This window comes from Pipra filicauda, unplaced genomic scaffold (assembly GCF_003945595.2).
Source record: "Pipra filicauda isolate LSUMZ 115617 unplaced genomic scaffold, ASM394559v2 scaffold145_size1923396_pilon, whole genome shotgun sequence".
Classification (NCBI taxonomy): Eukaryota; Metazoa; Chordata; class Aves; order Passeriformes; family Pipridae; genus Pipra; species Pipra filicauda.
In genome coordinates, this window is record NW_024103940.1 from 1,095,776 (window position 1) to 1,108,892 (window position 13,117).

The 13,117-nt window shown below is 37.0% G+C and overlaps 2 protein-coding genes and 1 long non-coding RNA gene across 4 annotated transcripts in view; 2 read left to right on the plus strand and 1 right to left on the minus strand.

Annotated features, from left to right (window-relative positions):
• Positions 1–4,474, minus strand: part of CHRM5 (cholinergic receptor muscarinic 5) — a 63,029-nt gene extending 58,555 nt beyond the window's left edge. Inside the window, exon 1 of the mRNA XM_027717023.2 lies at positions 4,298–4,474. The gene's annotated coding sequence lies outside the window, so the exon portion shown is untranslated. The remainder of the gene's footprint in view (positions 1–4,297) is intronic.
• AVEN (apoptosis and caspase activation inhibitor) overlaps positions 1–13,117 on the plus strand; it is a 100,774-nt gene that overhangs the window by 45,112 nt on the left and 42,545 nt on the right. The gene's annotated exons all lie outside the window — the stretch shown is intronic.
• Positions 1,449–6,806, plus strand: LOC120322711. Its single transcript, XR_005562561.1, has 4 exons — positions 1,449–1,743; positions 3,469–3,558; positions 4,496–4,579; positions 6,728–6,806. It is a non-coding gene; the product is annotated as an uncharacterized LOC120322711 (long non-coding RNA).

The following is a 13,117-nucleotide window of genomic DNA, read 5'->3' on the forward strand; positions in this document are numbered from 1 at the left end:
AAAATCAATGTGTGTATAAATAAAAAGTCTTCAAAGTTTTAAATTTTTGAAATCAGTTGTACAATTATCACTGAGTAATTTTTGACTTAAAAACACAACAACCTGAATCTTAAATTATTTTTAATTTAACAGCTATATCTGCTAGCTCTCAGTGAAAAGAGATACTTTGTCATCTCTTAAAATGAGACTATTCTCATTAAATTAGTATTTCCTGTAGTCTGAAAAGTGGTATAGAACAACAAACTCAAAAGAGAAATGGATTGAGATAGCTTGGAAGAAAAGGAGGTTTTGTTACCTAGGAAATGAGTGAGTAAAAGTACTTAGCACAATTCTTATCGTGTCAGACATCTGAGGCCTTTTGTGTTTCCTAGATTTTAGTTATGGCAGTCAAGTTAGACTTGAAGCAAAGTGACTTTAATAAGAAATCCTTTGAGAAGGCAGGCAAATAGTTTGTTTTCAACTTTTCTAATTGAACTGTTGCTAGTAGATGTATTTGGACAGAGTGCTTTAATAAAATTGTATTATAATAATAATAATGATGATTTAACGTTATTTCTAGGACTGTTGAGTGCTTGCAAACATTTTGGTGGAAATTTTATTCAGTGAAATTTTGCAAGAATGATACTTGCAATTAATTTTTTTTTTTTTGGAGAATGAACTATTGTGCTGACGCACGTTTTAATTAATATGTTTTAGAAATCATAATTTGGGCATTTTTGTGTATAAAAATTTGACTGCCATGGTATGTTTTTTTCCCCATTATTTTAATATTGGAAACAGCTGAAGATTTTTGCTTTTGTTTAACACATTATTAGGAAGGGTAAGTAATGATTGTTTCACAAATACATGAGCTTCATTTATATTTGTAATCACATTTTAATTATTGGATCAGTATTTGTGAATGTGCTGTCTGTTTGATTCAGTCAGATAACAGCAGGGTGCTGTTACTAAACTATTCAGATTGGTAACAAATTGTGAAATTGTCTTGAAGACTGAACAGTTTTGCGTAATTGTTGTTTGTTAACTTGTAATATCTGATGAATATGTGCTCAGCAGATGCTGTCCAGATATCTTTCAGTTGACTCTATTTTTTAGACTGTTCATATATATGCAGGAACCAGATGGATTATGATCTTGGATTTAATTTGTTTTGGATTTTAAACTCATGTAGCAACTCACCCCCCCCAACCTGTGTAAGGGGAAGTTTTGCAGTTAATTTTTTTTGTTGTCAAGGTAAGGAGTGATAGCACTGTGACCACAAGTTTTGGAAGAGTTTGCAGGGGGTGGTGTCAAAGACTTTTAAGTTTTGCTTATGCACATTCTTCCTCTTTCCCTCTCAACTTGATCATTCTAGTTGCCATAACAACTTCATAATAGCAGCGCATTTACTGCTGTAGTTAAGGTTGTGTCAGCACTTCCATTATAAGCTACTGTTTTCAGGAATTTCTAATTTATTCACAGGCTTAAAAATGACACACAGTAAGCCTATGTAATTGGTTTTAATGTATGGTATCAACTTTTTGAAAGCTGCTGTTGTCTGAGCTCTGATGGCATGTATAAAATATATTTTTTCAAGTTTTTTTTCTTTTTTACTGAGAAGTAGCAAAACATTTTTAGTCTAAAATTAATTTTGACTGGTTCCCATCTGCCAGAGGTATGAGAATCAACATGTTCTTTTGCTCTACCACAATGCTCCATCACGCCTGTATCCAGTTAGACCCATCTGTTCCTGTTAGTTAAAAGGTTAGTGTGAACATGGTGCTTTTCTGGGAAGTAAGAAAAATATAACCTCTTTAATATGAGAATTTCATATTGCATTAAGAAATAAATGTTTGGCATCTTCAATACTTTTATAGTTAATTTTATGTTAAATAAAGACTAGCAGTCTTAGATGGGGGATGATTTTTGAAATACAAGTAGTAGAGGGCGAGTCTATGGACAAAAGCTAGTACTGAAAAAAAGTCAGTCATTGTAGATGCAATTTCTGTTGAAGAGTTTAGCAAGGAATTGTGCATAACTACAGTACAACTTTTTGCAATCTGGAAATTGTTTAACCTGGGTAACCTGTCTGAGGGATTATCTAATTTTCAGAAGATATGCTCTGTGCTTTGGAACAAGTGATTCCACTTGGAATGTGATAAAGGATTTGTTCAAAGACTTTACTCCTCCCAAATGGATATTTTTTTTAAACACATTTGTTTCAAGTGAATTTGCAAGGCACAGCATGAACTTGCTGCCCTGAATAATAATGTATTGTATAGCTGTGAGGATTCACGGGATTTTTGTTTGCCTTTTTTTTTAACCTATCTTATTGCCAAATGTACTGCAAGACACTTGCCTCTAAAGCAAAATTATGCCTTTTTGCTGTAGGAGACAACAATATAACCGTATGTTACACAGTTTTAGAAACTGTTCTGTACTATTGTTACTCATAAATTAGAAGGGCAAAAAACTTTCTGCTGCTTTTTAATCCCTTATTGTTTTTATTTTACTTTGAAATAAAGTCTTCACTTACACTTGCTTCAAATCTAAGTAATTTTATGTTCCTTTTTTAGTTAATCTATGATTCTACTTCAGTGTAGTAAAATATAATTGCAGGTATTTAGACATTTGTTTGTATCACTTCAGTTGATTGATGTTTGACAAACTTTAGCAACAACATGTAACTTTAAGACTAATTCGATTTGATTTTAATGGTATGTCGTAATCATAACTATTAATTTCAAAGGCAAATTTCTTTGATTTTTATTTCTATATATTTAATTTAATCAGTCTAGTTTTAAAGGGTTTTTTTAAGTACATCTTACACTGAAGAAAAATTGTGGGTACTTCTCAACTGAGTAATATAAATAGTTTTTTAAAAGCTAATTGATGTCTTTGGCACGGACTTTCTGTTTGATCCTAGACAGGTGAAATATTCAACCTGGATTTCCTATGTCCAAACACTTTATCATCCTTTTATTCCTTCACTTTTTAATGTGCTTTCCACTTGCCTCCCAGAATCTGGTTAATTTTTAGCCATTTTCTATTGCTGCTTTTGAAATCATATTCAGCAAATTTGTTTTGGAGTTTTTTCCCAACTGACTATAAGATTTAACAACCAAAACCTATAAATGTTGCAAGAAAACCCTCTTAACTCCTGAATTAAGAAATTATTTTGAAAGAGCTACATCATTATGGTATTTGCAAATTGCATTTCTTTTTCTCAGTTTTACAGAAATCTGCATTTGTTCTCCTATTATCTTCTGTTAGTTTCTACTTTTGCTCCCTCCCCATCCCCTGAATTTATGGAGCCTTGAATTTTAGAGAGTTCTTAGACCTGGAGGATTAATTTTAAACTTTAGCATGAGCAGTTAGTTCACCTTAGTTGTTTTCTAGGTTCTATGTTCTGTTGTGATTTTAATTATAAAAGATTTTGGCCTCTCTCTGGTACGTAAGAATTCATGGAAACATTTGCATCCTTTGCAGATTTCATAGCTATGAGAAGTTACTGTGTCTCGTCTCTGCAACTGTCTTCTTATGAGCAAATATTTGAAGAGAATCTTAACTTGAGATTAGGTTGGTACTGTTTTTCATAGTACACTTCAGATTAGAGGGAATATTGAAAGGAGTAGTTTAATGTTGCAGACTCTGGGTAAACTGTAGTCTATCTGCATATATTTTGAAATCTGTAATGTAGTTCTCTGGAGCTGTTAAAATTATAGTAGTTAAAAAGTTTTACTAGAAATTCTCTGAAAGATCTCCCTCCTTCATCAATGAAAATTAGGGTAAAAGGTAATGTTTGATGTCAATTGAATTTCAGAAAGCAGTATAAAGCTAATAGTACTAATAAAGTCTGAGTTGTTAGGCTAGGTTGTTCCAAAAGGTTTTTGTTTTTTTTTAAAGGTATGTGCTATGTTGATTTTTAATGTACTAGAGGTTAGGTAGGGGAAGTGTCATATATTTATGAAGGGACGAATTAAATAGAATTACAGGTATCCAGATTTTTTTTTTAAAGCCTATGGTTTGCAAATCGTAGAAACTATTATCTATAAATGCCTAGGTACAACTTGTTTCCAGAAGACAATCAGCTATGGATCCCCTTTCTTCTTCATATCTGACATTATTTTGAAAACAATTTCCTTCAAAAATACTACATGGTTACAAAATAACTGAGATTAAAAGAGGTTTTTGGACATTCACTAATGTAAAATTTTATGCCTTTTCTTTCTAATAGATGAACATTAATTTCACTGAAATTATATTGTTCAGCCTTCAGTTGAACTAAGGTTCGAATTTTGTTAAGTTTCAGACTTACCTGAAAGGTTATTAGTTTCCCCGTATTCTTCTAGTTTGAAGAATGTTCTCTGTGAGCCATGTGTGTAGTTGTCACCCAGCAGATAGTCATGCATCTGAAAAACACATGTCCATAATTCAGATGGTTTCATAGTGATATTGTGTGGTTCATTCTCTGTCTTGTGATGTGACAAATGAGCTACATGTTTATATTCTGCAGAAGAGCAGGGCCGTCCTGCAAAAGACACAAAATTGCCAGTTTCCCGGTAAATAAGGAATGATTTCTGGAAGTCTCCCGGGAGAGGTAGGAAAACATGTCTAGTTCGAAAACCTCTATAATCTTCCTTCTGTATGTCTGCTTTTGTACATGTATTGTGTGGGAAAAGAAGTCCTTTCTTCCTGCTTTCAGACTGTATGCAGGGTTTTCTAAAGACTCATTTTATAAGCTTGGCAATTTTGAAGTGAAATCAGTACATAAAGATATAATTTGGACTTGCCTGATAATTAGGACACAATTAAGGACTACTGCAGTTGTACAGTTTAAAATCTGTCTCATTAAGTAATGAATTCATAAATTAATATTTAAAATATTGGAATTTTAGTTTGCTCTTGCTAATTATGTATGTTGCTGTCTAGTCTGTTAAGTAAACTTTTCTGGTTTATGCATTTTAATCCTGTAATTTTGCCAGTTTAAAAACATCTACTGATGCCTTTGCCAAAAATAAGAAGAATGAATGAAGTAATGAATTCACTTTCACTGGCTAGTTAAAAGCCAGTTTTAACAATATATCAAGAAAGTCTAAAGGAGAAAGGAGTCCAGTACTGCTCTCATTTTGAAGGGCAATATCAATGAATAAGGCACCGTTGAGAGTGCATATTGAAAGGCCAAAAAATCAGAAAATATGACTTTCATATGTCCGTGCATCAAGACGTACATTGTCTTGCAGTTTTATATATGTGAAGGTGCATTCTTTGTTTAGAGCTTGGTTCTTTCCCATTTTAATCAACACTTTAGTATTCAATTAATGAATCCTGGGAGCTGAGCTTTATTATATTAGTCCACTTGTGGAGGAGGAACTGGGATTCTGTCTCAGAAGGAGGATGTTTTGTTTTGGTGTTGGGTTTTGGGGTTTTTTTTGTCCTTCTGAGGATTTGTTGTTGTAGCATTGGCAACTGGAAAAAAACCCCAATACAACACCTTTACAACCATTTATGACAGATTCTATATTATAACTCTTTCATTTTAAAATTATTTTAGAATTTTGAGAAAGATTTATTTTGATGCCATATTGTTTCTTTAAAATTTTAAGAATGTTTTATGTGCGGGAACTAAGGGAAAGAGGTAAAAATAGATTATAATGGATATTATTTACAACATAGTCCGTTAGGTAACTATCTACACTTGAATATTTGAGTAACCAAAGATAGGACAAACTGATCTATACGTAGTGCATTACTTATCTGTTTGCACGCTGGGTGTTTTAATTATGCTCAGTTACAATTTCTTAAATTGCATTTTTAAAAATTTGTCAGGTTAAAGATGTTCTAGGAGAGAATTAGCTTCTTGGTGAGTAGTGCTGGCATAATATAAATAGCATCTTCAAACACCTGTTCAGGCATGCAATTCTGGTTTTGTCACTGGAGGTCAAAAAGTGTACCCTGATAACTTAGTGTCCAATGCTTCTTTCTATATCTGGAGTTGGAATGTACAGTAGGAAACATCCAATACCTTTTAATAATTATTCAGTTATTTAAATGGTGTTTGAATGCAATTATTTTCCACTTTCATTCAGCTGGGGATTATGAAAATGTTAGACTTCGTTTTTTCATAATGTACTTTTTTGAGTGACTCAGTGTATGAATGCATTTGTCAGTTGGATTATGAGTATCGTGCTCTATGCCTTATCTCAGCCTTATTTTTATGGAATCTCTGTCTTTTTTTTTCAATTACACAAACGTCAAGTCTCAGAGGGGAGCACAAGACTCATGCTTCTGTGATTCATCACATGATCTCCTGCCACGCTGCAGGCATCCTGCATAATGGCAGCAAAAGACTGCTATTTCAGTACCCTTCTGTCAGCCCATGTGTGAAGCATACTGGGGTAGAACATGAAAGATTTGCAGACGAAAGAGGCCTGGGCATCACGAGCTGGGTGAGAGGCCATAGGGCTGTGCAGAAACACAGAGAAAGCCTCAGCCCCTATCTTGCAGTTGCGGTACCTGTAGGACAGGAACATGCTTCTCACATGGGCTGATAAAGATATGTGTCTGCATCACCACTGAATGGGATTGCCCATTGCCGTGTTTTTGCCTAATACATGCAACTTCTACGTTTGGTTCTAGTATACTTCAGATAACTGCTTGTTGATTGCCACTTTTTAAAAGAGAGACGAACGTTAAAATCTGACACTTGCAAAAGAATACATCTATTCAGTTAAAATATCTCTTACAGAGACGCGAATAACTGTATGATGAGAAGAAACGGGAAGATAAGCTGTGATTCTGTTCATCCAGAGCATTTTAGTACCTTCAGAAATGTCAGGTTTTGCTTCCTGCTGGGTATTTGAATGGAGCAGTGTTCTAAGAAACTCTACCCTCCATGGAATAGGCTGCGTATGCAAATGGAAGTTTTGTTGTTCCATGCCTTTTATTTCTGGGAGGTTTTTTTGACCTACCTTTTCAGGAGGGTGCATCTTCCCAGTCACCTGTTTTTTACAATTTGAATTCTTTTTTTTGGGGTGACTGGTCAAGAAAAATTTTTTTCCTTGTCTCTACTGGGAGTCGGGGATGGGAAGAATATTCTTATCTGCAAAAATCGGATTTGTTACCCATTGTGCAACAAACCAATAGTTACACACTCGAGAGAGACATTGATTATTTATTTCAGAGTTGTGCAAGCCTCAGTGCTCAGTGGCATTCCATTAAGCTCCCCACTATCAAAACTTTACTATTTATACATTTTAGCAAACAAAGGACTTAGTGTCCGTTGGCTACAAGTTACATGGTTATCTTGTTAATTAATGTTCTGTCTTCTATTGGTTAATGATTCTCTTGCTTCTCATGCTGATTAGTCCTCATGCTCATTCTTTCCCTTCTTTTGAGTCAGTGGTCTTCTTGGGTGAGTGCTCTATGAGTCAGTGGTTGCCATCTCCCCCTGCTGGAATTACCTTTTACCTATTTGGAGCCGATTTCAGCACAATTAGTGAGTTGGCTTTATTAATTTCTTCCTTATCTTGGGAGTTCTGCCATATAGCCCATAAATTCTACATTCTTTGTGTCCACTATCAGTGGGCCTCCTTCCTAAGCCTTGTTAACTGTTCTTCCCTTAGGTCTGAGATCACTGAAGCATGTCCAGCCCTAAAACCTAGCAAGGCTATTCTACCAACAAGTAATTTGTTTTTCTAACACATAAATATCACTTAGAGCTTGTTAGCTGCTCTCTGTTTCATGGATTAAATCTCCCTTCTTGCTGATTAGGCTTGAAAGTGTACAAAGATCAAACACCAAAGAATATCCTTTCCTAAAAAAATTTTTACATGTTCCAAATTTTGCACGGTATTACTGTATCATGTTTAACGGAAAGACTTAAAATTAAGAAATTAAATCTTAGAATGTAGAAATTGACTGTTATCTGTGTGCTTCAGCTTTTATTTGGCTCGTCCAGAATATTACCTTCTAGGAGCAAACAGGACCCGTGAAACAGCTGCATGCTTTTCAGTAGCTTTAGGAACCTATCAGTGCAATTTCATGCACTTTATCAATCAGTGAGATTCTAAGAATATTTTGAGACTATTTTGTGTATTAGTTGAGACAGTTAAAAGACAGTTGAGTGCCTTTTGATTTTTTAAAAATATCTTTCAGTGGATAGATAGTCATGTTTCAGAGACCTCCCTTTTCATCATCCACTTTCCTGTTATCTCAGTAACAACACCTGCAAAAAATTTCTTAAATATAATAAAAAATACCTTAAATATATTATTGCTGGCAGCATTTTCTACCTGGGAGAAAAGAAGTGCTGTTTGTTTAATGAATTAAAGATGACATTTGCCTCCAACAGCCAAAAAGATGCTACTAACTGTAAAAACACCTCAACTTTGAAATTGGTCCCAATATGGATGGCTGACTACAAAATGTACCCTCTATTATAAAACATAGTTTCTTTTGATCAGGCGATCTACTTCTGAAAGTAAAAGAGATGATGAATGTTCTGTTGATATAACAGAAAATAGCTCTATAGTTTTAATGAGGGTCATTACAAAAGTATGTTGTGCATGTTGATTTAGAGATCTGATTTCCTCTGTGTGTGTTCCAAATTGCTGTAATCTTCTGTGCAGACCACTGTAATCTTCTACAAGATAGGAGGACAACTTGAAAATTTATTGAGCATTTTGAGATAATCCACAGGATATGCATTCAACAGTATTAAATTATACCTTGAATAAAGAGTGGAAACAAAATATTGTGCCAGTTTGGAAGTACTTTATTGGTTGTTCTTGAAGTAATCAAACTCCTTCTTTGGTGAGAACCGTGTTTAGAAAAATGACATTGGAGTAATCAAACTTAGAAGGCTTGTCTCAGGTAAGCCTTAATTTCATATTACTAATAATGACTTTGAAATAATATTTCTTATAAATTATATAATTTATGCTTGTGTAAGACTATAACCTTGTAGTAGATGTGATGAGGGCTGCTTCTATAGTGAATAAATGAATGAATGATATTTATTGATATTAATGGATATGATGATAATGGATGGCATTTTATGATATTAATGGAATATAACGAAGAAATGTCTTGAAAATTATAAGTAAATGTAGAATGTACTCCTTGTCTTGAAGCTGTTGTTTTTTTTTTTTATTTTTTAAACAAATTGAGATTTTAATCAAGCTTTGTTTTATGCTTTCAGTAAGAAAAACTTTAGCTAGGGACAGAGGTTCAGGTGGTTTGTTATGAATTCTTTGAATAAGACTGTTGCCTAGATAGTGATTTATTTATTTTTATGATCATGTTCTTAAATAGAATAGAAATAGTGATGCCACTAGTGGAATCTACTAAGGAAACTAGATTTTAAAAATTTATTTCATTTAAACTATTTGCTAATTAAAATAAGAAATTAAATTATAGGAAGCTGTAATATTAAACATTTCTCCTGTAAGTATGACAGGCCCAATTCTTTTCTGGTGTAGCTGGTTGCATTTCAACAGCAATAAATGCCCATCTGCTTCTCAGGGTTTCTTGGCAACTTCAGTGTGCTAAAAATTATAAATGCTTTAAATGATACTGAAAGTTGCATAATTTTGTTTTACTGAAGCCTTTATTGGAACAAACTGTTCTGACAAAGTGTGACTAGATATAATATGTATTTATACTTTTTTTTGTGTGAGTTTGAAGCTGAATTTTCTCAACATTTATGATTAAATAATAAATCTCTTAGAAGCTTTGGCACTTGACACAGAAAAGTGAGCTGTTGTCGAACGCATCTATTAAATTGTAAAATATTATTTCATTGGGGTTGTGTCATTAAGAATTGGATGGATTAATTTATTGTCCAGGTAGACACTTATTGTAATTCTATTTATTATGATGAAAAAATAGATGATGTAGGTTCTTTTGCCATAATTATTCTGATCTTCCCATTTTTGCACTACAGATCTATAATTGTCATTTTGGTGGAAAACATGGGAAAATAATTGCAGACTGGAGAAAAATAGGAAAAGAAAATGGACAATAAAACAAACAAAAACCCCCCGAAACTAAAGAAACTTTGAATTTGGGCTGGTAAAAAGAGATTACCCAGCAGTTTAACTATGTACATGTGTATGTGATACTTCTGATAGGGGTAGAAGATCAGATGATCCTGGTTTCAGGTTTTATGAGCTTTATCTCTCTAGCAAGGGCAAAAGAAGCCTAGCATAGAAGTTGGCAGGGCTGATCAAGAGGGCTTTAAACTAGGTCTGAAAGGGGAAGGGCTTGAAATCAGGCTCTCCAGAGATGAGGCTGAGGGTGGAAAGCCAGGATTAGGAGTGATATCAGCAGCCCAGCTGAAGTGCATGTACACCAATGCACACAGTACAGGTAACAAACAAGAGGAGCTGGAAGCCATTGTGCAGCAGGAAAGCTGTGATGTAGTTACCATCACAGAAATGTGGTGGGATGACTCGCATGACTGGAGTGCTGCCATAGATGGCTACAAGCTCTTCAGAAGAGATAGACGAGGTAGGAGAGGTGGAGGGGTGGCTCTTTGTGTTAGAGAGTCTCTTGACTCTGTAGAACTTGAAGTCAGTGACAGTAAGGTTGAGTGCTTATGGGTCAGAATTGGGTGAAGGCCAATAAGGCCGACATCCTGATGGGAGTCTGTTATAGACCACCCAGCCAGGATGAAGAGGGTGATGAATTATTCTACAAGCAGCTGGAGGAGGTTTCAAAATTGCCAGCCATTGTTCTTGTGGGTGACTATAACCTGTTTACAAACAGAGAAGGGCTGGTGGGAGATGTGGTGGTCAGAAGCCATCTTGGGTACAGTAACCACAAAATGATAGAGTTTTCAATACTCAGTGAAGTAAGGAAGGGTGTCAAAAAAACCTCTGCCCTGGACTTCCGGAGGGCAGAATTTGGCCTACTCAGGAAGCTGTTTTGGAGAGTGCCTTAGAAAACCACCCTTAAAAACAAAGGGGTCCAGGAAGGATGGACATAATTCAAGAAAGAAATCTTGAAGGTGCAGGACCAGGCTTGTTCCTTTGTGCTCAAAGGCGAGCTGGTGGGGAAGACGACTGGCCTGGCTGAACAGGGAGATTTTGCAGGAAATTAGGGAAAAAAAGAGAGTTTATTGCCTTTGGTAAAAAGGGCAGGCAACTCATGAAGTGTTTAGGAATGTAGTTGGATCATGTAGAAAAAAAAATGAAGAGGCAAAATCACAATTTGAACTTAAGCTGACCACTTCTGTTAAGGACAACAAAAAGTGTTTTTATAAATACATCCGTAGCAGAAGAAGGGGCAAGGAGAACCTCCATTCTTTGTTAGGCACGGAGGGGAACATAGTTAACAAAGACAAGGATAAGGCTGAGGTACTTAACACCTTCTTTGGCTCAGTTTTCAACAAGACAGATTGTCCTCAGGACAACTGGCTTCCTGGGCTTGTAGACAGGGATGGGAAGCTAAGTAGTCCCCCTATAATCCAGGAGGAAGAAGTTAGTGACCTGCTGAGCCACTTGGATCTTCACAAGTCTATGGGACTTGTGGTGAGGGAGCTGGTGGAAGAGCTTGCCAGGCTGCTCTCCATCATTTATCAACAGTCCTGGCTCACTGAGGAGGTCCCAGATGATTGGAAGTTGGCGAATGTCATGCCCATCCACAGGAAGGGCCGGAAGGAAGACCTGGGAAACTATAGACCTGTCAACCTGACCTAGGTGCCCAGCAAGGTTATGGAGCCAGATCATCCTAAGTGCAATCACACAGCACCTACAGGATGGACAGAGATAAGACCCAGCCAACATGGGTTTAGGAGGGACAGGTCCTGCCTGACCAATCTGATTTCCTTTTATGATCAGGTGACCCGCCTGGTGGATGAAGGGAAGGCTGTGGATGTGTCTACCTGGACTTCAGCAAAGCCTTTGACACCATATCCCACAGCATACTCCTGAAAAAGCTGGCAGCTCACGGCTTGGACAGGGGCACTCTGTGCTGGGTTAGGAACTGGCTGGAGGGCCGGGCTCAGAGAGTGGTGGTGAACGGTGCTGCATCCAGTTGGCGGCCAGTCACCAGTGGTGTCCCCCAGGGATCTGTGTTGGGCCCAGTCCTGTTAAATTTCTTTATTGATGATCTGAAGGAGGGGATTAAGTGTACCATTAACAAATTCGGGGGGGAGTGTCAATCTGCTGGAGGGTAGGAGGGCTCTGCAGAGGGACCTGGACAGGCTGAATAAATGGGCTGAATCCAATGGTATGATGTTTAACAAGACCAAATGCAGGGTCCTGCACTTTGGCCACAACAACCCCCTGCAGCCCTACAGGGAAGAGAGTGGTTGGAGAGAGACCAGACAGAAAGGGACTTGGGAGTTTGGGACAGGAAGCTGAACATGAGCCAGCAGTGTGCCCAGGTGGCCAAGAAGGCCAATAGCATCCTGGCCTGGATCAGGAACAGTGTGGCCAACAGGAGCAGGGAAGTGATTCTTCCCCTGTACTCAGCACTGATGAGGCCACACCTGGAGTACTGTGTCCAGTTCTGGGCCCCTCAGTTCAGGAAGGATATTGAGGTGCTGGAGTGTGTCCAAAGAAGGGCAACAAGGCTGGTGAAGGGACTGGAGCACAAGTCCTATGAGGAGAGGCTGAGGGAGCTGGGGCTGTTTAGCCTGGAGAAGAAGGGGCTCAGGGGAGACCTCATCACTCTCTACAACTATCTGAAAGGGGGTTGTAGTGAGGTGGAGGTTGGTCTCTTCTCCCAGGCAGCCAGCAATAGGACAAGAGGGCACAGTCTTAAGCTGTGCCAGGGGAGGTTTAGGTTAGACATTAGGAAGAAATTCTTTACAGAGAGAGTGATCAGACATTAGAATGGATTCACCATCCCTGGAGGTATTTAAGAAGAGACTGGATGTGGCACTTAGTGCCATGGTCTAGTTGACAAGTGGTGTTGGGTCATAGGTTGGACTCGATCTCAGAGGTCTTTTCTAACCTAGTTGATTCTATGATTCTGTGGTCTCATCAAGGAACAGAGCAAGAGCCTACTATGGCAAAAAAAAAAAAAAGCAGAGTGGAGTATGCAAAGGATTTAGGGGAAGAGTAATTAAAGATGACTTTCTTTTCTAATTATCTCTGCTACTAGTTGTGTTATATTTTGAATAAATATG